Genomic DNA, 27,689 nt, shown 5'->3' with positions numbered 1-27,689 from the left:
TAGCTCGATGTTTGATATTAACACGATCGCCTTTATGCATTGCAATAACTGCATTTATAGTGCCCGATGTATGAGGTCCTAAGGCTGAATGTCCCTTAATATATTCTGCATCGTTTTTAGCTAACAAGAAGTGTACAGCATGTCCACGATCTCCAATAATCGTACACGATATTTGATATAGTCCTGTTCTTCCTGCGGTGAAAACACCAATTGACTTGTCATAACCACCCCCTATGTTAACGATGACATTGTCAAACTTTACTACACCATCTATACCAGACAGTGTATAAGGGTGCGGCATAATGGAGACGAAAAATGCTGGTCGTATTTCAGATTCTATAAAAAAACATTAATAAAGAAGATAGTAGGTAAACGTCAATGAAACAGTTTCCCCAACGAATACACACTACAGATAGAGGTCAACAATAAACAAATGTCTAATATACAATTTAACGTTTTCGTGTACTATTAAGACGAATTTATTTACTCATATCTCCATTACTTTTAATGCTGTACATTTAATCCATTTTTTTGTATATGGCTTTTGTGATCCATTTATTGTATATAAACGTTGTGATCTTTTTCTTGTTTATGGCTATTGTGATCCATTTATTGTATATGGCTGTTGAGATTTTTTTTCTTGTTTATGGCTATTATGATCCATTTATTGTATATGGTTGTTGTGATCTTTTTCTTGTTTATGCCTATTGTGATCCATTTATAGTATATGGCTGTAGATATCTTTTTCTTGTTTATGGCTATTGTGATCCTATTTATTGTATGTGGCTGTTGTGATCCATTTATTGTATATGTCTATTGTGATCTATTTATTGTATACGGCTGTTGTAATCCATTTATTGGATATAGTTATAGTGATTTATTTATGGTATATTTTTATCGTGATCCATTTATTGTATAAATGTATATAATTTATTGTATATGACTATTCATTTTACATGGATTTTGTGGTCCATTAACTGTGTATTACTGTAATCTTTTAACTAAATATGGTTATTGTGATCCATAACGATTAATCCCATATGGCTATTGGGATCGAATATATTTGATAAATAGTTGTTATCTTTTAAAATGAAACTATATTTTCGAAACACCAATAAGAAAGAAAAATATAAATCATTAGATAAGTTTACCTTTGGTTATCAAGGCCGACATTCTCTTCAGATCTTGCTTAAATTCGCCGCTGTTGACATAAGGCTTGAATATATCTTTAAATAGAGAGAGAAAAAAGTAAAAAGAAAAATAGGAGTTCAGCACCGTTACTATTCTCATTCTTGCATACAGGACTTTGCTTACTCTGTAGAACTAAATGATAAACTTAAACAAGCAAATGTTTACTGTCTTTTTTTTAGCTTGATATGACTTGCTAAGTTTAAATTGCTTAAAGTATAAACGCTCACATTGTTTGGATCAGTCAGGAATTTGATTATGTTGGCGCTTGGTTTATACCAATTACATGGCAAGTACATTTTAAAACAAAACTTTAAGACGTGAAAAACAAAATCACGGGTCATACTAAAAGCAGTTTGGAATAGGTTACCTTGTGGTATGTTTAATTTACAATTGATTACACATAATATACCTCACCATTCAAAGCTTGATGTGCTATTGCTTTCATGTCTTCTTTGGTTTCATTGCTTACAACTTCTTTAAATCTCTCACTTTTCAAATAAACTGAAAGTTTCTCTGAAAAACATTGCTAACTAACTATAACCTGGTTATTATACAGTCTCTATAAAATAATTGAGGTTGCGCACAACATACTATAGTTAATTGTATTAAAGGGATGTGGGTTACGTTGATTACTTCTTAAGGGGAAATACAAACGTTTTGTTATTTTCATCACTCTAAAATTCCTAAATGCAAACCAAACACTATTTTTGTTCCATTAAAATGCAGATGTGTGCATTGATTCCTTTTATCCATCCTAATCCAACTATATATGTAAGCCTAACATACTGCAGAATTACGGTCTTTTGACTTATGGTTTAAGGAAACTTTCGCTTGGGAGGTAAAAAGAACTGAGCAAAATCCAACAAGCCTTTAAACTTCGCTTTAAAGATTTTAACACTAATGATAAAAAATATATGAACATAAAAGATAAAAAATGAAGCAATATTTTTTCTTACATTTTTTCCTCAAATGGCTTTCTTAATTTAATTCCATAAATATTCATGACATGTTGTCTCAACACATTTCAACCAAACGATATCTATTGAGGTCAACATACGGATACGAATAAAAAGAAGCAGATGTAGTGAGATTGCCAATGAGACAACTATCCACCTAAGTTCAAACGACGTCGACATAAGCAATTATAGGTCATCGTATGGCCTTCAAAAATGAACAAAACACATACTATATGGGTAGCTTTAAAAGGCCTCTTCATGAAAAATTTAAAACAATTCAAACGAGAAACTAATGCCCTAATTCATAATAATGCAATTTACGAAAAAAACAAATATGATAGACAAGAACCAACGACAACCCATGAATTACAAGCTATGACTTGGGACAGACACAAGAAGAACATAGCGGGGTTGATAATGTTTGTGAGCGCACAACCCTTCCCAAACCTGGGACAGTGGTGTAACATCACAACATAAGAACAAACTGTTAAAATTAGTTCCAAATTGCTTAACTCGTTACGAAACACTAAATAGCAACTTGCTTAAAAAAAAACTCTTGACACAGCGCACCAATATAAGAGTACTCGCAGTAGCTGAAAGTCGATTACAACTAATAAATAAATCCTGTTCGCCCAGACTAAAGTATCAATAAGTATACATCCAACGGATTTAGTATAACGTCATAAACAGTCTGAGAAACACCTGATCTTGTGCAATGCCAAAATATAAAAAAACAGTCTCTACCGGATGTAGGATTATGAGTAGTCCTAGCTGTACATATATAGCAATATATTTAGTCATGATGTATTTTATTAAAAAAACAAAATCAATGTTACTACCGATTAAAACAATATTTAAAGATTTTTATTACGGTGTTTAATAGACAAACTTGATCAATAAAATCATCTTAAATTAAGTTTTTGTATTGCACATTGTGACAAGGTCATGTTAAAATCTGTTGGAGTGTACTGATTGATATTTAAGTATGATAGAATGGTTATTAATTAGCTGAAATTTGGCTTTGCACTATCTTTCAGTAACCACTTGTTAATTGCACTGATGATAGTACTTTACTATCTTCCCAAGAATGCGGATGCCATAAACCAATAAAATCAGCATTAATTAATACTCTACTTTATGTACTATCATGACTGTAATAATAATTATAGGCAAGCATTATTCGTTTCGAAAAAATCCATTTGTCATAAAATTGGCGAAAAACAAATAATAACTTCTATCGGGCAAACATGGAATATGATAGTATTTCGGGTATTATAGTACCTCATGATTCACAACTTGTTAGCTTGCATCACTTAGTTTCCCTTTCAAAATCATGATTTTGTCGAATGTAACGAGTGCTTGATGTTGAAAAAGTAATCGGAAAAGGGCCAAACGAAAGAAGAAGAAGACGAGACAGATATTCAAAGCAACAGAGGTTCCAATGGTCAGATCCTTACTTTTCTCTTATTTGTTTTTTTTAATGCCAAGCCTTTGTTTTGTACATTTTGTAGATTTTGTATATTTCAAATTTTATAAATAAACTCGTGTTGGGTTTTAATAATCAATGTTAATTGTTAATTTTTTATTCGTCGCAATATTGATTGTGTTCTCGTTGGAGTAATTGCTACTATTGATTACAATCCCGGAACAGCGGCTTCACTTCATTCGTGTTTATATTGGGGTTATTTTAGTTTAGACCTAATCCTATAAAGATTGGTATTATAAAAGCATAGAATTTATTATAGCCTGCATAAATTTTGACTGCGCACTATAAAAATAAGATAAATGGAACATATCTACGGCCGTTTGTGACAAACAAACATTTCCCATAACGGTCGTTCAAATTATGACCGCATACTTTTGATGTATACATGAAAAGATGACTTCAAATATACAATAACTTCCTTGATAGCAGAAACTCTCTATGATGGAAATCATGATAGGAAACGCCAGCCCTGGAATGTGGTATCGACTGGGGGATATATTCTCAATGTCCATACTCATCATGCATTTGAAAATAGTACTATACATAGAAATGGAATGTTCATAATGGAACAATTGAAATTATCAGATATGTCGTAAGATTAAGTTCTCAAACGGCCCTTACTGTCAATATTTTTGAGATTTTAAAATAAATTTATCATAAAAAAACTGATGAATGCATGTTTAGTATCCTCTAAATAAATATATACAATTCTTAAATTACCTGATATTTCTTCGGGTATGCCTTTGTTAACAATGTCGGCAAATCTTCTGTTAAACTCAGAAACATCTATATCAATATTTAATGGTATTCCGTTTCCTTTTAGAATTGGTAGTTTTCCATCTAACGTTTCCAGCGACCATACAACTTTCAAGACTAGAACAACTCCGATAAGAATAGTCTTCATATTGTTAAACCGATAAGCATATAACAATATGATAAGTACGAAATGAATAAAACTAAATATTTGCACATAACCAATTGTCAGGAAATATAAATACGAAGTCAAGGCGAAACGACTATTACGTCATTATGCTGCAAGTTGTTTTTTTACAATTCTGAATGACCGAAATAAGTTAAATATAAATAATCTGAAATAAAAAAGAATTGAAATAAGTAGAAATATTAAAAACCCATAACCTCTTGCTATCTAAAAGTGTCAAAATTCATAAATCTCGAGTGGTCATTGATTGGTATTAAATATAACTCCATAAGAAAGTAAGGAAACAACAATGAAACAGCAAAAACAAAAGTTAACTAAGAAGAAATCTGAAGGACATGACACCCCTTCAATTATGGATATTAAAGTGAAAAATCATATGACAAGTCTTAAATCAATCCATGTAAACATAATGAGATGTGGTATGATTGCCAATGAGACAACTTTCTATCCGTGACCAAAAGACGTGGACGTAAGCAACTACAGGTTCCTTTACGGCATTCAACAATGAGCAAAACCCATACCGTATAGTTAGCTGTAACAGGCTCCGACTTGACAAAATGTAAAACGATTCAAACGTGAAAACCAAAGACCTGATTTATGAAAAATAAAATAAAAGAACGGAGTTCCAATGTCTCCCGCGTTGCACATATTTTAACTGCCCATTAGCAAAAACTAAAAATTTCTTTAATTTTTTAATAAATATTTTAGAGAAATGAAGGCTTCAGAGCAAATGCAATGCAATTTCAGATATAATTAATATTTCCAAGGGTCATAACTCTTTTAAAAATGTTTCATCAGTATTGATTTTTGAACTTGTCCAAGAAATTGCTGATTAAACCTTTAATAAAAATTTGATAAAAATCTGGCAAAAATTGTACCCGTGAAAGCGCTTACAATGCAATTTTCCATAATATTATTATTTCAAAGGGCATAACTCTATTAAAAATAATTGACCGGCACTGATTTTCGAACTTGTCCGAGACATTGCTGATACAAACCTATGATAAAATTGAGAATGGAAATGGGGAATGTGTCAAAGAGACGACAACCCGACCATAGAGCAGAGACAACAGCCGAAGGCCACCAATGGGTCTTCAGTGCAGCGAGAAACTCCCGCACCCGGAGGCGTCCTTCAGCTGGCCCCTTAACAAATATGTATACTAGTTCAGTGATAATGGACGTCATACTAAACTCCAAATTATACACAAGAAACTAAAATAAAAAATGATACAAGACTAACAAAGGCCAGAGGCTCCTGACTTGGGACAGGCGCAAAAATGCGGCGGGGTTAAACATGTTTTTTGAGATCTCAACCCTCCCATATACCTCTAGCCAATGTAGAAAAAACAAACGTACAACAGTACGCACAGTAAAACTCAGTTTAAGAGAAGTCCGAGTCCGATGTCAGAATGGGAAACAAAAGAAAATAAACAAAATGACAATAATACATAAATAACAACAGACTACTAGCAGTTACTGACATGCCAGATCCAGACCTCAATTAAACTGATTGAAAGATTATGTCTTCATCATATGAATATCAGGCACAATCCCTCCTGTTAGGGGTTTAGTATTATACCATCATAAAATATATGAGAAGAACATAACCCGTGTCATGCCAGCAAGAGGTTTTAGAATAAATATATTTAATTCCGATGCAAAGACCCTATAAGTGAATCAATATTAAAGCCAAAATATGCAATCTTTAATGACCTGACAACAGTATCGTAACTATATCCCTTCTTAATAAGTCTGTTTAAAGGTTTTGTTAGCTTTTGAGGTGAATACTGACATTTTTGTGCTTTGTAAAGAATATTACCATAAAAGATTGGATGTGAAATACCCGAACGTATAAGATGTCTGCATGTTGAGTTATATTTACGAATGATGTCCTTATACCGATGATAAAATTTAGTAAATGTTTTGACTAGTTTATGATATCGAAAACCCTGGTGTAATAATTTTTCAGTAATACATAAATTTCTCTCGCTAAAATCTAATACGTTGTTACATACACGAGCGAATCGTACAAGTTGAGATATATAAACACCATAAGATGGTGACAAGGGAACGTCACCATCTAAAAATGGATAATTAACGATAGGAAATGAAAAATCATCTCTTTTATCATAAATTTTTGTATTAGGCTTCCCGTTAATATATAGATATCAAGATCGAGGAAAGGACAGTGGTCATTGTTAGTATTAGCTTTATTTAAAGTAAGTTCAACAGGATAAATTTCTTAAGTATACATACTGAAGTCGTCATTATTGAGAGCCAATATATCATCCAAATATCTAAAAGTATTGTTAAATTTTTGTATCAGATGTTGTTTCGATGGGTCTTTGCTGATTTTAGTCATAAATTGTAACTCATAACAATACAAAAACAGGTCCGCAATAAGTGGTGCACAGTTAGTCCCCATTGGAATTCGGATAACTTGGCGATATACGGAATCTCCAAAGCGAACAAAAATGTTATCAAGTAAAAATTCAAGGGCAGATATAGTATCAAAGCATGTCCAATTGACATAGCTTTTTTGTTTGTTGCTACTAAAAAATGACCTAAAAGAGTTTGAACATATGTATTCGCTATGATAAACGTTTCATAAAAATCTGGCAAGAATTGTACAAATGAGAGTGCTAACAATGCAATTTTCCATATAATTAATATTTCCAAGGAGCATTCCTCTTTTTGTTGATCGGCACTGATTTTTGAACTTGTCTGAGACAGTGCCGATATAAACCTATGATATAAGTTTTATTAAAATCTTTCAGGAATTGTACACGTGGGAGTCTTAACCAGACCGGATGAAGGGACAGACAGACAGACGGACGGACGGACATACAGACGGACAGACAGCAGACTGACGAACACACGAACGGACGGACGCCCGGTATTTCTATGCGTTGCGCGGGGTACAATAAACGACAAACAATTGTGACAGACATCAATCACTGAATTACAGGCTCTTAGAGTGACTGACTTCAATGAACTACATGCATCTATAAAACAATAAAGAATTCTAAGGGCAATGGCAATACTTGTATTTGAAGTATCCACTGTTAAACAAATAGTTAACTGCATAATTATTTGTGAAGAACAGTTTTATTTTTGTACGATTTGGATCAAGTTATTAAGTTATTTCTTGGTGTACGAAATATTATTATAATAATTAATTACAACTTAAGGTTTATTAATGCTTGTCAAATCTTATCACAAATACAATACCTTGTCATTTCGACATTTGGGCTAATCCTCACATGTACATGTAATTTACAGGTATCATATTTATATTTTAATTATTTATTAATATTCGATATGCAATAAATGAGATTCTATTGATAACATTTCATGTTTATGCATCCCTTCCGTTTGCCAGACAGTGACTGGACCCGGCTCATCACGGTGAGAAGGAAATGCGATTTTTAGCAATATGAGTCTTAATACCGCTAAAATGTTTGTTTTAAACTTTGTACGTAAAACGTGTAGGTATAAAACAGCTAAGTTAAGATATAAAAGTACATCCAGTCAATTATTCTCAAAGATTGATTGATGTCCTGATTTTAAAGCTAAAAGATTTTTTAAAACTGTAAACGTATAGTACTGCCTGATCTCAACTCATTTCCATTGAATGGTCTAATACTTCAAGTTCTTTTCTTTTGGAACTAACATGCTTTTCAAATGACCATATTGTATGCAGGTTGTATCTTTCATTTTTTAAGTGATATATTATATATTTAATATCAAATACTAGTACTGATATAGATAACTTTTGTCTTGAAGAAACATAAAAGGTAGAAAATTAGATTATCCCAAATGTTAACTTTTTTAACCAAATTGATACCATGGTCATGAATATGATTCAGTTTAAATATCTTGCGCCCTCAGTGCTAATGCCTTGTCAATGCATAATGAAGTATGATACTGATTTTAGTATGCCAGATCCATGTTGTTAGAGGGTACGCTTAAAGTTTTGGAAGACAATTTCACAAGACCATATATGAAAACAGAACAGTCGAAAGCGTCAATTGTCAAATGACCCAACTAGTACAGCTAGAAAATTGTATTCATAATTTAAAATTTCCTTAAGGTAATTTACTTGAAGACACTATAATTTCCATGTAGGACATCAAAACCTTGAATGCAAAAGTAAAAACAAATAAAATAATAAAAATTATATATTGAAATTGTGTTGCAATTTCAAATTGAAACGAATTCCCTGGATGCATTCGTTGAATTTCTTATTTAAAAAGATAAGATTATATCAAGAAGATTTATAAGGAAAATCATATTAAAAGAGAGACACTTATCGCAAATACAAAAAGAAACAGGAGAAAAAGACAAACAGTGCGCCGTTCAATAAAATACATTGGACTAACAATTAAGCAACAGGAACCCTACCAAAACCACCGATTAATTCATGTGCATCGGAATGGTTTGCTATTAATGCACCACAGTTGCACCCATCGAAAACCATAAAAACAAAACAGATTTGATGTTGCTATACAACAAACAGAATATATATAATGTCACCATGAAACATGTACGATCAACTAAGTCAAGATGGCGAAGGTATGAAGCAGATTTACACACAGCTTCATCTGTGGTATACTTTAAGTGAAGTTTAACTGGATGTATCGACCCAATAAAATAGTCGTCAAACTTTGATCTATGCAGTGACAGAAAAATCCTCGTTATGCAGAAATGTAATGTTAAAGGATACTTTTAGCCCCTCCCCCTTATGGAGTGTGTCTCTTAGGATTCAAGGAACAATTCGGTTAAAATAGGAACACATATCGTTTCCATAAGAATGCCGTGACGCACAAAAATATGTTGTCGATAAAACAAAATACATTTAAAAATATCATTTTCAGATTTTGTTCGTAAAAATCGGAGCGTTTTGGATTTTTTTAAACGAAGTTCTTTCTTAATACAAGATATTTTTTTTTCGAATCCAAATAAAAGATAATAAGTTCGGTTTGTCATCAAGTTTAAAATGAGGGATAGTTGTGTAGGAGGCGGGGAAAGCCAAACCTTTGTTTGAAGTCGACTAAGAAACATTTGGTAGTTGTAATCTAAATGAGATTTTAAATGTTATTAAACTAAAAAACCTTTACCTAAATTATGCAGCAGGAAAATAAGTTCATAGAAACATTGAAAAATATAACAAATACAACGGATAGATCTATAAATATTTATTATAGTCAACATGATAAACATGTACAGGAATATAATTACCTTAGCTGTATTTGGTAACGCGTTTCGGGTCCTCAACGGGAATCCACTTCGTACTTATTTGTTGTTTTTTAACATTTTTATTCGAGCGTCACCGATGAGTCTTTGTAGACGACACGCGCGTCTGACATACAAAATTTTAATCCTGGTACATGTATCTATGATGAGTTTATTATCTAAAGTGAATAAAAAGAGAAGTGGGGTATACATCAACGAGGCAGCACCCGACGAATAAAAATAAATATTAAAAGGACATGTAGTCGGCAACAAACAGTCTTCAACATTAGGCAGATGTCTATACAATATGTTAAGATCTTGATATTCCCTGGTCTATGAAAATTGTGATTTAAATAAAAGAAATATTAACGATCAGCCGTCAACGTAAAATTGTCCAAATAAAAACAAAAACAGTATGATATGAAATAAATAACTACTGCATTGTTCCTGACTTGGGGTCTAAAAAATATATAAAACTCTCATAAATAATTGCAAAGAAACGTAAGTACACACATTATAGCACAATTAACAATATATATGGTATCAAAGTATGTTTATAGTTTCTGAGCAAGCTCAAAGTACTGAACTTAAATGAGACATAACGCTATAAAAGTAGTCTTATATCAGTTGCTTCACTTCATATAAGATTTCATACAGCAACGTTATTAATTAACTGTACAGGCAGATATGATGATGTGCGATACACAGCACTGTAAAGATTTAAAATGCAGAAAAACGAATGAAACGTTTTGGTTTTTCGTCACACTATGAATTAGCGAATTGATGTTTACCCCCAAAAAATATCTGACGTACTGATTGAATTAATCATATCCTTCATCAATAAGTCTATTTAGCTACTATGAAAAAAATTGAAGGACAACCGCTAAACTTGTTAGCTTTATGAATTCAGAATATTGTCGTTAAAGCTTGATGCAAAATACAACTTTATAATAGATTTTACAGGCGGAATAAAATGTCCACTCAACATTTATTATTTGTGATAAAATATAGTAACATTTTGACCAATTAAAGAAATATTCTTTTACTTTCATCAATTTAAGAAAAATGCTTACATTTCGTCGTTAATTTTTAAAGGTTTGATCAAATCCATGTGCCCATTGATAAATAACCGTACCGCCATAGTAAGCTAAAAAAATAAGACGGAAATTATATATCTTGCAGGTAATGACCAGAAAAAGATGACTGATTTTCATCTAAAATTTGTTCTGACGTGTAGACGGTTCGGTGTTTGATATAAACACGGTCGCCTTTATGCATTGCAATAACTGCGTTTATAGTGCTTGATGAATGCGCCCCTCTCGTTGAATATCCCTTAATATAGTCTGCACCGTTTTTAGCTAGCATGTAGCGTACAACATGTCCATCCCCTCCAAGAATCATACAAGATATTTGATATAGTCCTTTTCTTCCTGCAGTGAAAACACCAGTTGACTTGTCATACCCACCACCTATGTTTACTCTGACATCATCAAACTTCACCACATCTTTAATGACAGAAAGTGTATAAGTGCCCGCTATAAGAGAGACGAAAAAAGCTGGTTGTATTTCAGATGCTATAAAAACAAATAATAATAAGAGAAAATTTTAAATATACGCCAATAAAACAGTGACCTAACTAATGCACAATACACATAGGGGTCAATGATATTGTATTCAACAAAAGACAAATGTATATACATTTACCATATGTAAAGTTTTAATTGTCTTATATCATAAGACAAATAATGTTTCTCATATATCCTTTACATTTAATGCTGCATTTGCATATTTTTATTGCGATCCATTTATTGTATATGATTTTTTGCTTTCATTTCATATGGATATTGTGATCAAATGATTCATTGTACATAGATATTGTGATCCATTCTTTGTAATTATTTATTGGGATCCGTTCATTGTATATGGTTATTGTGATTCATTCATAGCATATGGCTGTTGGAATCTATTAAATGAATATGGTTATTATGATCCATTAATCGCATACGGCCACTGCGATCGATTTTTATTACATAAATACTTGTAATATTTTAAATTAATAAGAGAGAAAAAAAACAGAAATCATTACATAAGTTTACCTTTGGTAAAATAATCCGACATTCTCTTCAGATCTTGCTTAAATTCGCCGCTGTTAACATAAGGCTTGAATATATCTTTAAAAAGAAAGAAAAATCCCGTAAAAAGACAAATAGGAGTTCAGCACCTATTGTCATTCTCACATACGGGACTTTGTTTACTCTGTAGAACTGAAAATTAAAATTAAATAAAGCAAATGTTTCCTGACTTTTGTTTCGAGCTTGATATGACTTACTAAGTTTAAATTGCTTAAATTTTAAACGCTGAATCATTTTTTGGATCAGTCAGGAATTTGATAATGTCTCCGCTTTGTTTATACCAATTCCATCGCTAATACATTTTTTAAACAACAATTTAACACATGTGAATTAAATCACGAGTCATAATAAAAGCAGTTTGGAATAGGTTATCTTGTGGTTTTTTGTGTAAAAAGTTTGGTTTACAATTGATTACGATCGCTTAAGATACCTTACCATCAATGGCTTGCTGTGCTATTGCTTTGATGTCTTCTTTGGTTTCATTGCTTACGACTTCTTTAAATCTATCACTTTTCAAATAAGTTGAAACTTTCTCTGAAAAACATTGCTAACTAACTATAACCTGATGATTATAAAGTCTCTATTTAATTGAGCTCGTTCACAACAGATTACTGAAGAAAGGGTATTAAAGGGATGTGGGATACGTGGATTACTTCTTAACGGGAAATACTTACGTTTCGAAATTTGCAACCCTTTAAAATTCCTAAATGCAAAACAAAAACCCTTTCTGTTCCATTAAAATGCAAATTTGGGCATCGGTTTCCTTTGCCCTGAAAATTTAGGAAGACGAGACAGAAATTCAAGCAGCGGTGGACGCAAAAGCGAGGATGTTTAAATGATCAAATCCTTTCTTTTCTCGGATTTGTTTTTTAAGGACGAACACCTTTTTAGAATTTTATACTTCAAATTTTAAAAATAAAGTCGTGTTGGGTTTTGATAAACAACGTTAATTGTAATGTTTTGTTCGTCACAATATTGACTTTGTTTCCGTTGATGTAATGGCAACTATTGATTCCTCGCCCAGGCTTTGGCTATACTTTTGGCCTTTTTGGTTTTATCAGCTGTTTAATTTCTAAATAATTTTTAAGATTTCAAATATTTTGAAACTTCTTTGTTTGTCTGGTCTTTGCTTATTTTACGCCGTGGTAATGTACTACCAATTAATACGTTACCGAAAAGACAACTTCATGAACATCGATATTCATATTTTATTTTTGCATGGACCAGAAAATGGTAACTTTAATGAATAACATAATCATATTCTTTATCAAAATGTAATTTGAAATGTAGAAGCGTCCATAAACTCTTTTAACAATTGTGAATTATCATCTTCTAATAATTTTTCTCGTTTTGCTACTTCAAAAAGTTAAGTTTATACCTAAACCTATAATGATTGATATCATGAAAGCATATAATGTGTTATAGCCTGCATACAAGTAAATTTTGACTGTGCACTATAAAAAAAAATAAGATAAATGGAATATCTCCACGGCCATTTGTGACACAGGTACATTTTCAACAACGGCTGATTAAATCATGACGGTGTCCTTCAGACGTATATATAAAAGGTGACTTTAAATTTACAAAAAGCTTCCCTGTAAGCAGAAACCCTTTATCATGGAAATCATGATAGGAAACACAAGCTCTATAAAATCGTATCAATTGAAAAATATATACATTGCTAAATATAAATAGATTGCTCATAATGGAAATATTGAATTGTCGTATTGTTAAGTTCTCAACCGGCCCTTACTGTCAATATTTTGAGATTTAAAAATATATTTATAAAAAATTATGTTAAGTATCCTCTAAATAAATATACACAATTCTTAAATTATCTGATATTTCTTCGGGTATGCCTTTGTTAACAGTGTCGGCAAATGTTCTGTTAAACTCAGAAACATCTATATCAATATTTAATGGTATTCCATTTCCGTTTAGTGTTGGTAGTTTTCCATCTAACGTTTTGAGCGAACATACAATTTTCAAGACTGATACAACTCTAATTAGAATAGTCTTCATATTGTTAAACTGAAATGATGAGTACGAAATGAATTAAACAAAAACTGATGTTCAAGCTTATTAATTACCACAATCGGTTATGTGCACATACCAACTGGCAGGAAATATAAATACACAGTCAAGGCGAAAGAAATTCTATATTATTAATCTTCGTTTTGCTTATTACAACCCTGAATGAAAGAAATAAAATAAAACAGAAATCATCTGAAGAAAAAGAAATGAAATAAGAAATAAATGATAAAAACCCATAGACTCCTGCTATTTAAAAGTGTCAAAGTTCTAAATAGAAATAAAACACTCATATATTTCGAGAGGCTATTGGTTATAATTAAATACTATTGCACGAGAAAGTAAGGAAACGACAATAGCAACAACACAAGTTTACTAAGAAGATATCAAGTGGTCACAACACCGGCTTCAATTATGGATACTTAAATCACGCCAGGTAAAAATAAGGAGATGTTGTATGATTGACAATGAGATAACTATCAATCAGCGACCACATGTCGTGAATGGAAGCAATTACAGGTCCCTTTACGGCATCACCAATGAACAAAACATATATCTCATAGTTAGCTTTAAAATGCTCCGACTTGACAATATGTAAAACGATTTAAACGAGAAAACCAACAACCTGATTTATGAGGGGAAAAAAAGACAAATAAATATGACAGACAACAACCACTGAATTACCGACTCCTGACATAGTGTACAGCTGTAAAAAGTAAAATCACATATAACATAATTTTGTCGTTCAAAGTATGACGGGATACATAAGTACAGAGTCACATCAAATGGATATCACAAAAAAACAGACTTAACAGTAAAAGTAATATTAATAAAATATAAAAATTGTGTCGTTCAAAGTGTGACGGGAAACATAAGTACAGAGTCACATCAAATGGATATCACAAAAAAACAGACTTAACAGTAAAAGTAATATTAATAAGGACAAATAAAAGAATACTCTAACACGTTATTAAGATGATAAACAACGTCAGTACGCAGTAACTGACATCATTAAACTACATTCATCGGTAAAATAAAGAATTATAAAAGAAAAAGCAATAACTGTATATAAGATGTGTACCTTCCTGATGAAGGTAAATCCAGAAAAGCGCTTCGGACGCATGAAATTATTAAACGTGTTTTTTTTCAATTTATTACATCACTGGGTCGATACCTCTGCTGGTGGACTATCAGTCCCCGAGGGTATCATCAGCTCAGTAGTCAGTACTTCGGTACTGACATGATTTATAACAAACTTTTCTAAAATTGCCCGTTTATAAATTTTGAAATTATAAAGAAACTAAGGTTTCAACTCCCTCAGGCAAAGTTGACCTTAGATGGATTTGGCTATTTGTTTTAGGTATTTTTGTCATATAGCTCTTCAACTGTTTCGATACTTATACATCCCTCGGATTTCAAATGTTTGGCTTTGAGCGTTCATGATGAAGGTAAATCCAGAAAAGCGCTTCGGACGCATGAAATTATAAAACGTGTTTTTTTCAATTTTTTAAACTTATAGTCAACTGCATGATTATTTGTCAAGAAAAGATTTATTTCAGTATGATTCCGATAAAGTTATTGTTATTGTTCGAGATAGTATCATATAATTTATTTTCAACTTAAGGTTTATTTACGCGATTCAAATCTTATCACAAATGTAGTACCTAGTATATATAATATACACTCTGTGTTAATATATAAACAATTGTATTTGAACAAGGTCTTAAGTTCTCTATGAATTCTTCCCTCTAGACCAAATCACTTCTTTAAATTACAATTCAGTGACACAATTTTTTAAAGGGCAGTCTTAAATTAATAGTAGAATATGTGGTGTTATTGACAATGAGACAACTTTCCACAAAAGACCAAATGACGTAAAAATTACCTCATTTTTCTTTGTATTCATTAAACATGAAAACTAGAATTGGAAAAATTAATGGGAACAAATGAGAACGAAATATATTATATATACTAGGCACTACATTTGTGATAAGACTTGAAACGCGTAAATAAACCTAAGTTGTAAATAAATAATATTATAATATCTCGTACAATAAAAATAACTTTATCAGAATCATACTGAAATAAAACTGTTCTGGACAAATAATCATGCAGTTGGTATATCACTTTCCTCTGTCACGTTACTTTTCTTTGGTCAATATTGCTACGATTTCTGATTATCCGTCAAAGAACTGAATCTAATTTATTTTATAAAGTAAATGGAAGTCCGTGTTGTTCTATTTGTTGTTTTCTATGCGGTGTTTTGACTGTTATTGTCTTTTTGTCGATTTATTTTCGACTTATGGATCCTAATTGTCGCTTTGTTACTGTCCGACTGTCTTCTTTCATGGGAAGAATAAATCTGACTTTTAATCATTCTTATTATTCTTGCCATCTGTGCAAAGAACTTAGAAATTTTCACAATATACGGAATATCACTTCGACTTTTTCATGTCCTTTAAAGTCACATATATCGTATGCATCAAAATAGTTCAAATTTTTGCCAGGTGTATTACATTTTGCAACCGGATGTGACGTTTGCTGTATTATCCAATTGGCTTCATTATTTATAATACCAACAGGGAAATCCTATCAGCATTGTGTATGCTGATTAATCCGTATTAGGGCTCATTTGACAAAACAAAATGAGGCGGCACATACACAAGGGACCATCAAAATTAATAAGCCGAAGATAAAAACCGACGAAAAGACAAACACTGGTCTCAAAACTATATGCAGAAAACTTAAAACAACTGTAAATTCGAAAACTAATGCGTGCATTTAAAGGAGGACTTTTCCTTGGAATTCGGTATTTTTGTTAATTTACTTTTTATCAATGTGACCACTGACAAAAATGCAAAATATTATAAACGCGATTGCATAACCTTTATAAAGGAAAATCAGCCGGAGTGCCGGGAGTGTATATAAATATTAATATAAGTTCGGTATACAGATATAAAAGTACATTCAGTTTATCGTTCTCAAAAATTGATTGCTCTCTGAATTTAAAGCTAACAGCCTTCAAAACTGTAATCTTAGGATACTGCTTGATCTCAACTTTAAACTCATTTCCATTAACTGGTCTAACATTTCAAGTTCTTTTCTTTTCAAACTAGCATGCTTTTCAAATGACCGTATTTTAATACATATCTTATATCAAATACTAGTATTTATATCGATACTTTTTATCCGTAATACACCATTACAGGTAAAAAAAATAAAATTAGTCGAAATGTTAACTTGACTCTAAACGTTTAAGCCTAAATGATTCCATGGTCTAGGTTATGATTAGGCCAAATGTCTTGCGCCCTCATCGATAATGCCATGTCAATGCATTATGATATATGATATTGATTTCAGTATGTCGGATCCTTGTTTTTTGAAGAGAGAACAATGAAAACTAAAGGTTTTTGAACAAATTCAAGGGCCCTATATGAAAACAGAATAATCGAAAGCGTCCTATGTCAACTTTCCCAAATTCATACAGATAGAAAATAGTACTAGTATGCATAACTTTAAATCTTATTTAATATATAAATATAAAATTTTGCATTCACTTGTCTATCTGTATTAATTTTGCAATCTCTATATATCTTAGGTGATACATACTACGGATTATCATATTCAGGGTAAAATTTCAAGCTGAGATCCACCCAAAAACTTTTGTTGAAACGGAAAAGTCACCATCAAACTTCATATATGTTATCTACACGAAGACAATATTATCTCTATGTAGGTTGTCAAAATCAAGAATGTAAAAGTAGAAATATATAAAATAATGAAAATTATTAAGAAATTATGTTGCAATTACAACAAATAACATTAATGCCTCCGTTGAATTTCTTATCTAAAACAATAAGCTTATACCTAAAAGTTTAGAAAAATCATTTTAACAAACGACACTTACCGTAAAGACAAAAAACGAGACAAGAGATAAAACAACGGACCACTCAACAAAGTACAGAAGATTAACGATTGAACAGCAAGAACCCCCTAAAACACCGACTAACTCGTGTACCACGGATGAGTTAGTTATTAATGCTCCACTTGTGGAACCCGTCGAAAGCTTAGAACAAAACTCAGATTGGATGTTGCTTTACAACAAATGGAATGTATCTTATGTCACTCGTGAATAATATCATGTATTCCATAAAGATCAACCAAGTCTAATGGTGAAGGTAGCTTCATTTGTGGTAAACTTTTATTTAAAGTTCAACAGGATGTATAGACAATTAAATAGTTATCAGACTTTGAACTATGCAGTAACAGAAAATCATCGACAAGAGAAATTCAAAGTTAATAGTTAATTCTAATCTTTTCTTATAAAGACTGTCTCTTGCGATTAAAGAAACAAGTCGCTCAAAATAGGAACTCTTTGTTACCATAAGAATGCCGGGACGCAATAAAATATGTCATTAAAAAATGCATTTAAAGATGCAAGTTTCAGATTTTGATTTGTAAAAATCGGAGCGTTTTGGTTTTTTTTTCAACGAAGTTCCTTCCTAATACAAGATATTTTATGTATACGTTGTTTATTCTTTTTTATGAATCATAGTAAAATATCCAAATAAAGGATGATAATAAGTCCGATCTGTCATCAACTTAAGAATGAGGGATTCTTTTGTAAGAGGCGAAAAAGTCAAACCTTTGTATGAGCATGGAAGCAGTAAATATAATACTTCCATAGCATGAGGTCGAATAAGAGAGATATAATTTGGTAGATTAAATCTATCTTAGATTTTGAGTGTGATTAAATTGAAAAAACAGCAACCTAAATTTTGTAGCAGGAAGTTAAAAGAAACATTGAAATATAGAGGAAAAGACAGAACTAACAATTCAGAGTGTCTTGAAAAATATACGAAATTCTACAGATAGATCTATATATATATATTTGTTTTGTCAACATGCTAAACATGTTCAGGTATTTGTAAAGGTGAATAAAAGGATAAGGTTTTAGCGTCAATGGGACATCCCCCCAACGGATAAAAAAATAGACGGCAACAAACAGTCTTCAACATAAGACAGATGTCTTTACAATTTGTTTAGCATTAAATATTCCAGGGATATGAAAGTTGTTATTCAAATAACAGAAATACCTTTAACACAAATTTCTCCAATTAAAAAATAAAATACGACATCAAATAACAACTGACGATGTTCCTGACTTGGGGCAGGCACATGCATATGCAGTGAGGTTAATTCATTTTTTTTTAATTTTAAACGTTACCTGTGTTTAATCTCGATCAGTTGGCCAACAACACAACATACAACAAAAATCAGTACAGACGAAGCAATTTTACTCTCTAATAACGGTATAATAGATAATTCAAAAAAAAAAACACAAGTTGACACATAAAAACATTTAAGATCAACCTCTAAACTTGTTAGCTTTATGAATTTATGTTATTGTCTTAAAAGCTGGAAACAATACAACTTTATATTAAATGTTGCAGGCGGAATAAAAGTTTCACTCATTATGTCTTATTTGTAATAAAATATAGTAAAATTTTGACCAAGTAATGAGACATTCTTTTACTTTTATCATTTAAAAAAGGCTTACATTCGTTGTCCCTATCTTCATTTTAAGAGGTTTAATAAAATACATGTGCCCTTTGATTTATAACCATACCGCCAAAGTCTACATAAACATACGATGAAAATGATGTCGATGGAAAGTTAGATTATAAGTCCTGCAGAAAATGACCAGAAAAAGATGAATGATTTAAACCGTTAATGTTCTGCGACGTGTGAACAGCTCGGTGTTTGATATAAACACGGTCGCCTTTATGCATTGTAATAACTGCATTTATAGTGCTCGATGTATGCGTTCCTCTTGTTGAATATCCCTTAATATATTCTGCATCGTTTTTAGCTAGCATGTAGTGTACAACATGTCCATTATCTCCAAGAATGGTACAAGATATTTGATATAGTCCTTTTCTTCCTGCAGTGAAGACACCAGTTGACTTGTCATATCCACCACCTATGTTTACCTTGATATCATCAAACTTTACCACATCATCTATACCAGTCAGTGTATAAGAGTTCGCCATAATAGAGACGAAAAATGCTGGTCGTAATTAAGATTCTATATAAAAAAAGTAATACAAATGAATTCAATTAAAAGATTGTAAAGTATATACGTCAATGATACAGTGATTCATTCAACGAATACACAATACACATAGGGTCAATGATATTGTTTTCTACAAAAGACAAATGTCTATATCATAATCGCATATATCCTTTACATTTAATGCTGCATTTGTATATTTTGATTGTGATCCATTTATTGCATATGGCTATTGTGTTTCATTTATTGTACCTGGCTATTGTGATCCATTTATTGTATGTGACGATTACGATTCATTTATTGCATATGGCTTATCTTGGCTATTTTGATGCACTTTTTGTATATGGCTTATGTGGTCTATTTATTGTATATGGCTATTGTGATCCATAATTAATTGCATATGGCTTTAGTGATCCATTCATTGTATATGGCTATTGTGATCCCTTAATTGTATATGACTATTGTGATCCATTTATTGTATATTTTTTTCAATGCATTTATTTCATATTGCTATTGTGATCAAAATTATTCATTGAACATAGTAATTGTGAACCTTTCTTTGTAATTGGTTATTGTGATCAGTTGATTGGATATGGTTATAGTGATTCATTCATTGTACATAGTTTATCTTGGCTATTTTGATGCACTTTTTGTATATGGCTTTTGTGGTCTATTTATTGTATACGGCTATTGTGATCCATAATTAATTGCATATGGCTTTAGTGATCCATTCATTGTATATGGCTATTGTGATCCATTAATTGTATATGACTATTGTGATCCATTTATTGTATATTTTTTTCGATGCATTTATTTCATATTGCTATTGTGATCAAAATTATTCATTGTACTTAGTAATTGTGATTGTAATTGGTTATTGTGACCTATTCATTGTATATGGTAATCGTATTCCATTCATAGCATATAGCTGTTGGAATCTATTAAATGAATATTGTTATTGTGATCTATTAATCCCATATTTCTACTGCGATCGATGTTTATTACATAAATATTATTTTTTTTGTATTTTTCTTTAATCAACAAGAAAGAAAAACAGAAATCTTTAAGTAAGTTCACCTTTGGTAATAAAAGCCGACATTCTCTTCAGATCTTGTTTAAATTCCCAACTGTAAGCATAAGGCTTAAATATATCTTTAAATAGAGAGAAAAAAGAAAATGTAAAAATGAAAAAAAAAGGAGTACAGGACCGTTAATATTGCCATTCTCACATACGGGACTTTAAATGTGACTAGAGAAAATTAAACATAGACTAATAATTTATTATCTTCTCATTCAAAATGTTGAAAATCTTCGTCGTCATACAAATATTACAATTTAAGACTGAATTTAGTTAATTTTAATATCTCACTAACTTGCGAGTGTAATATAAAGTCTACGATGAATAATATTCACAAAAATTCATGCAAGAACCCTTTATTGTATATAGCAAAGCTGGAACACTGTTTAAAATATTTTTTATCACTGATGACGTCACTAATTTGAAGCTAAAACTGCACTACTGCAATATGATATGTTATTATATATTGAGAAGTAAATACAAGTAAAATGAATGTGCAATACAGTCAATGGCAATAGTGCTGCATCAGCCATCTGAGATGATATCGATATCAGTCAAGGTTGCAAAGGCTTTATCAAACCCCTAATCTGTATTACGGCATGGCACGACTTATACGAAAAACATCTACTTAAGATTTATAATAAAGTGCATATTATATGCAATATCACACAACGTATCAACCGTCAACTAATATAATCCATCGAGCAGAGCTCTTATGATTATATTGCAGGTTGATACGGATGTTATATGAAAAAGCCATATAATATATTATCTGTTTATTACACGCTTACGTTTACATATATTATAAAAGGAAAATGGTAATGAGAAAGACTGAAAAGCAAAAAAGAACCTTGACATTGCCGTCGTTACAAAAAATATATGCAAGGGGATAGTTAAACAAAATCTTTCATTTCTGTAGCTCGTGCGGGTTGTGCAAACATTTGCATAATGAGTCGTAAAATGTTATAAATAAAGGCAACAGTAGTATACCGCTGTTCGAAACTCATAAATCGATAGAGATAAAAACAAATCCGGGTTACAAACTAAAACTGAGGGAAACGCATCAAATATAAGAGGAGAACAACGACACAACAAAAACACAACATTAAAAATGTAAGACACACAGAAACGAACTATAATATAACAATGGCCATTTTCCTGACTTGGTACAGGACATTTTAAGAAAAAAATGGTGGGTTGAACCTGGTTTTGTGGCATGCCTAACCTCCCGCTTTAATGGCAACGTCAAACACAACACCAAAACGACAACATCACATGACAGGACCACAATACAAATAACCGTTATGTCTCGGCTCCCAAAAAATGTCAGATAGCACATTTCAAGAATTGAAAAAGTGTGAAAAATTAACAAGTCATACTAAAGGTTATCTTGTGGTACGTTTGGTAAACAATTGATTATCACATAAGATACCTTACCATTCAAAGCTTGCTGTGCTATTGCTTTAATGTCTTCTTTGGTTTCATTACTTACGACTTCTTTAAATCTATCACTTTTCAAGTAAGCTGAAAGTTTCTCTGAAAAACATTTCTAACTAAGTTTAACCTGGTGATATATTGTATTAAAGGGATGTGAGATTCGTGGATTACTACTTAAGGGGAAGTACACACGTTTTGTTATTTGCACCATTTTAAAATTCATAAATGCAAAACAAAAACTGCTTTTGTTCCATTAAAATGCAAATTTGGTCATCGGTTCCCTTTATCCTGAAAAGTTGGGAAGACGAGACAGAAATTCAAAGCAGCTGCGGATCCTTAGGAGAGGATGTTTCAATGGTCAAAGCCTTACTTTTCTCGGATTTGTTTTTAAGGATGTACTAAGGGACCGTTCATTATTTATCAGATGGATGGGCCGGTACAAAATGGGGCGGGGCAAGCACTTTTTTGTGTAAATATTTGGATGGGCGAGATCTTTTTTTAATATGTATAGTGCATGGGCCAGAACTTATTTAACAGGGAAAAAAATTGCTATAAATTTTGTCGGTGTGTAGGAAATTTCTTTTGCAGGCACACAAACACGATGAAAACAAAAGTAATGATTGTAAAGTATTAAATCATGTAACATGATTACACAACATTTTAGAAACAATTAAATCATGTTACATGAAAACACAACATTTTAGAAATAATTTAATGGCACCTTATTTAATCATGTAACATGAAAACACAACATTTTAAAACTTTGATCAACCAACAATTTTCACATGAATTGAGTTATCTCCTATGTATTAAAGATTGTAAAATTATACTTGTTTGATATATTCAGTATATAACTTCTGATCAATGCTTAAAAATATAAAATTACTACAGAAATAGATTTGCGTACTGACTTATATTCACTAATTTCAAAATGACAGTATAACTTCAAGAGCACATGTATCTAAAAAAATGTAAATTATTTGTTCTACTTTAAATAATACTATAAGCTGTCCTTTATTACATGTTTCAATGATAGATAATGTTATAGCATGGAACATATTCTATATTTATCTTAAAGACAGATATAGGATGAATTTATTTAGCAATATTTTGTTCCAAAAATATTCCAAACACCAGTCTTACAGTGAACAAGTATTTCTATTATATTTGAAGAACCAAGCAGGATATAATTATGGTATCTGTATTAAAGGAAACCCGAAAGGTTTTATTAAATGAGTTTTTGTGATGCAATTAAAAGATATGCAGATTATGTATACCTCCCTTGAGTAAAAATGTAAAAAGGGATCTGAATTCAATACAAAACTGTTAGAAAGGGGAGATAATTTATTAATTAGCAATATAATTTACTGTCATTTTAAGAAAAGATCATTGATGAGTTTCACATGTTTTAGTCTTGTCTAAACTATGTTCTGAATTCAATTTGATATTGATAGATGAAACAATATTTGCAGACTAAACCTAGCACTATTAATAACAAATATACAGATTTTAATGATGTAGATGTGAATCAATCATTGTTGCTCTTGAAAAGGGGAAACAACTCCTGCTTATTAATGTTTTCCAAATATATATGACTATACAAGGTATGATATATTACAGACATTGCTACTTTTAAATGATAATTCTGCTTTTAACATTAAAAACTACAACTTATGCAATTATTTAATAGAACAAAGACTTAAAAAGAGATACACTAAACTGTTTCAAATTGAAAAAGACCCCAGATTTCACAATAAATATAAACTTAGCACATTTAATAGTATGGTTCATATTTCTTCATATGTTTATGACTTGTATGAATATTGTTAGCACTTCTTAAGCCTTTATTAAAGGCTTGCTGATATAGTATACTATTACTTATGTATTGAGATGTAATTGTGATGTTTATATGTATATTGTATCAGGCTGCACTTCAGATAAAATCAAATCTATACATGTATATTCATACTGGATTTAAACAACAATATATGGAATTAACAAGCACATTTTGTATTTTGTGTTACACCAAAGTCTATTCTTTGATTTCCAGAAATAAAGTTACATGCAAACATTAGAATTGAAAAAGAACCTAAATCATTATTGATTGTCTTTAAGTTTTAGAGGGGCAAGCTCTTTTTTATACAATTTTTGAGATGGGCAAGCACTTTTTTGTAGAATTTAAAAGGATGGGCATCAACATTTTAAATTAAACAATATTAAGAATGCACCGGCCCATCCCTCTGATAAATATTGAACGGTCCCTTAGGTCAGGTTTAGGAATCTGTGTCAGATGTTCGGACTCCTTGGTTTTTTTTTCCGACAATACAGGGTAAAATATTTTGTCCCATAACACCCATTTTTCTTTTCATACAAGACTTCAATAGCTCATAAAAGGTCGTTTACCAAAATTTAAGCAGATTCTAGATTTCTTTTCTTTCGATTTGAGACCCAAATAATACCAATGCAAATATAAGGTAAAAGTCCGAGTCAGCCATTTCCCGCCATTTAGAAATAAAATAAATATCTCGAAAAGGAGCTCCATAACCTATCAATATTTTTAGCTTATTTTGTTCCTTAACTAATGCTCTTCCGACTTATAGTATCAATTTTAAATTCTAGATTTTTTTTAATTTCACCTAAGTACATTCATGCATAAAAATTCATACTGCATACGCAAAATATAAAAGACCCCGAAATAACAAATGTAAAACAATTCAAACGAGAACATTTACAGACTCCTGACTTGGTACACGCGCCTAGCAAATGTTGCGGGGTTAAACATAATTACTGGCGCCCAACCCTCCCCAAACTTGGGACAGTGGTGTAACAGAACAGCAGAATAACAAAGCAAATAACTACTAATAAAGAAATGATGTATCTTAGACTAACATAGCAATCAGTATGTTTAGAATCCTCAATGATGTATTTTAGACTAAAATATCAATCAGTATGTTTAGAATCCTCAAAATAAGTATACACAATTCTTGAATTACTTGATATTTCTTCGGGTATGGCGTTGTTAACAATGTCGGCAAATCTTGTGTTAAACTCAGAAACATCTATATCAATATTTAACGGTAATCCATTTCCGTTTAGTGTTGGTAGTTTTCCATCTAACGTTTTCATCGACCATACAGCTTTCAAGAGAAGCACAACTCCAATAATAATAGTCCTCATACTGTTGATCTGAAAAGCATGTAACAAAATGAAGGGTACAGAATGAATTAAACAAAACCTGTCGTCTACGTCAAACAATAATCTGGCATGAGGGTCTGGATGGGGTTTACGGCATACAGGATAATGGGCAAAAAGTGCAGAATAAATTGCAAAAAAAAAAGAATAGAGAAAATAGAATGAAAAATAAAGAATAGAGAATAATTGGGTGCTAAACTTTAAAGAATAGAAAATAATGGTCAAAATGAAAAAAAGAATAGAGAAAAATTATCTAATAAAATAACATGAACCCCCCTCCAAATCAAGACCCTCTGTCATGTGCACGTAACAACTATGAGTAGTCAAGGTAAAACCACTTCAACGTCATGATTCTGAGCATGAGTTTTTACAATACAAATTGACCGAAATAAAGTAAGACAGGTAGAAATCATTCAAGAATTAAAAAAAATAACCCATTAAACAAGAGGCTTCCAAGAGCCTGAATCACTTATCTGTAATATTTTTCAAGATAATAACCAATATCGGACAAATTTGCTTAAAAAGGAACTTGATGTAACATTGATTTAAAATGTTGCTTTGCGAATAAATTCCTGGAGTATCAACTTCAATTTTTTTTTTTTACTGGCTGTATACCTCTCTGGAATATGCTAATTGTCCGTATGTATATGCAGCTACATCAGAGAAAGTCAGGGAAAAAATTCAAAAGGAATCGATTGATATGCAGCAAAGATTAACACTTTTGAAATTAAGTTACTAAGCAAAATTAAAAACGGACATTATCCCGATGTAATTATTGAATGTACAAAGATCGATAAGACCGCAAATACATGTAAAAAAAATCGAGACAGCCTTTTCTTAAAATGGTATAAAAAAGTAGTAAAAAGATACCTACTTTATAAAAATATTTATCTTTAGTTTTTAAACCTGCACAGGCAGACTTTTAAATTGTTATATTCACGAAACGCCAATATTTCTATATTGAATGTTCATGTGACAAGAACAGACCGGTGTACTCGAAAACTTAGATGTGAAAAAATAAGTATATTTTGGGAAATTGTAACATGCAAAGCACTTTGTGTAACACTCTAAAAATGTGTGACCCGAAAGATCTTTAGATTTTGTATGTACATGATTTTTTTCAATTATTTTTATTAATATGCAGCAAAGATTAACACTTTTTAGATTTTAGTTTCACAAGCTTCTAATGCAAATATCTCGATAAATACTGAACATAAAACAACGTGTATTTATATGTATATTTCTAACAGTTTAACAAATAATTTATTTTAAATGTACAATTGTTATTTAGAAATAACTTTTGATCGTCACCGGCACTATTTTATTTTTGATTTTCTCGACTCTGTCATCAGAAGTGTCAATTTTCTTTTGTTCTCATTCACAAAATTTCCCACTGAGTTGATACAACACATTTTACAACCTTTATGCATCTTTGGGCTTTCATGCATTTTCATAAATGAGATCAAATAAACAATTAATTCAATAGGTAGGTTTGAAAGGGTGTCGATGAAGGCGGGGAATTTTAGAACGTTGGTAAGAGGCAAACATTTTTCCTTGCAACACGCAATCCCCTAAAGAGTCAAGGATTCTCTTTACGTGTAGAAAGATAGCTTAATAGTAAGCTCCATATATGAAGAATCTGATTTAATGTCCATTCCGACCAGATGGAATTGTTCATACATCCCGCACTGTCAAACGTACACCCCTCTCTGGCATGGGTTGAACTGTTGGGAGATTTCTATACCTCAATGGGATCGTTTAATATATGTGATAACAATGAGAAAACGATACATAATTGCTTGTAAGTACAATTATGAAAGAACCATTGCATAATTATATATTCTGATATAGATGTACACTGTATGTGTTTAATCGACAGAAAATTTTACCTTCTCCATGGTCAAGAGGTAAAAGGTCACGATGTTATTTATAGCATTT

General features: G+C 31.4%; 1 long non-coding RNA gene across 1 annotated transcript; it reads right to left on the bottom strand.

The window, feature by feature from the left end:
- Positions 1 to 286: 286 nt before the first annotated feature.
- Positions 287 to 25,806, bottom strand: LOC127729539 (uncharacterized). Its single transcript, XR_007994684.1, has 4 exons — positions 25,553 to 25,806; positions 22,560 to 22,658; positions 21,122 to 21,196; positions 287 to 336 (listed from the first exon to the last, which is right to left on the bottom strand). It is a non-coding gene; the product is annotated as an uncharacterized LOC127729539 (long non-coding RNA).
- Between the last annotated feature and the right edge of the window lie 1,883 nt (positions 25,807 to 27,689).

This window comes from Mytilus californianus, unplaced genomic scaffold (genome assembly GCF_021869535.1).
Source record: "Mytilus californianus isolate M0D057914Y unplaced genomic scaffold, xbMytCali1.0.p SCAF_2, whole genome shotgun sequence".
NCBI classification, from domain to species: domain Eukaryota; kingdom Metazoa; phylum Mollusca; class Bivalvia; order Mytilida; family Mytilidae; genus Mytilus; species Mytilus californianus.
Note: the sequence above shows the minus strand (reverse complement) of the source record. Positions and strands in the feature narration are given on the sequence as shown.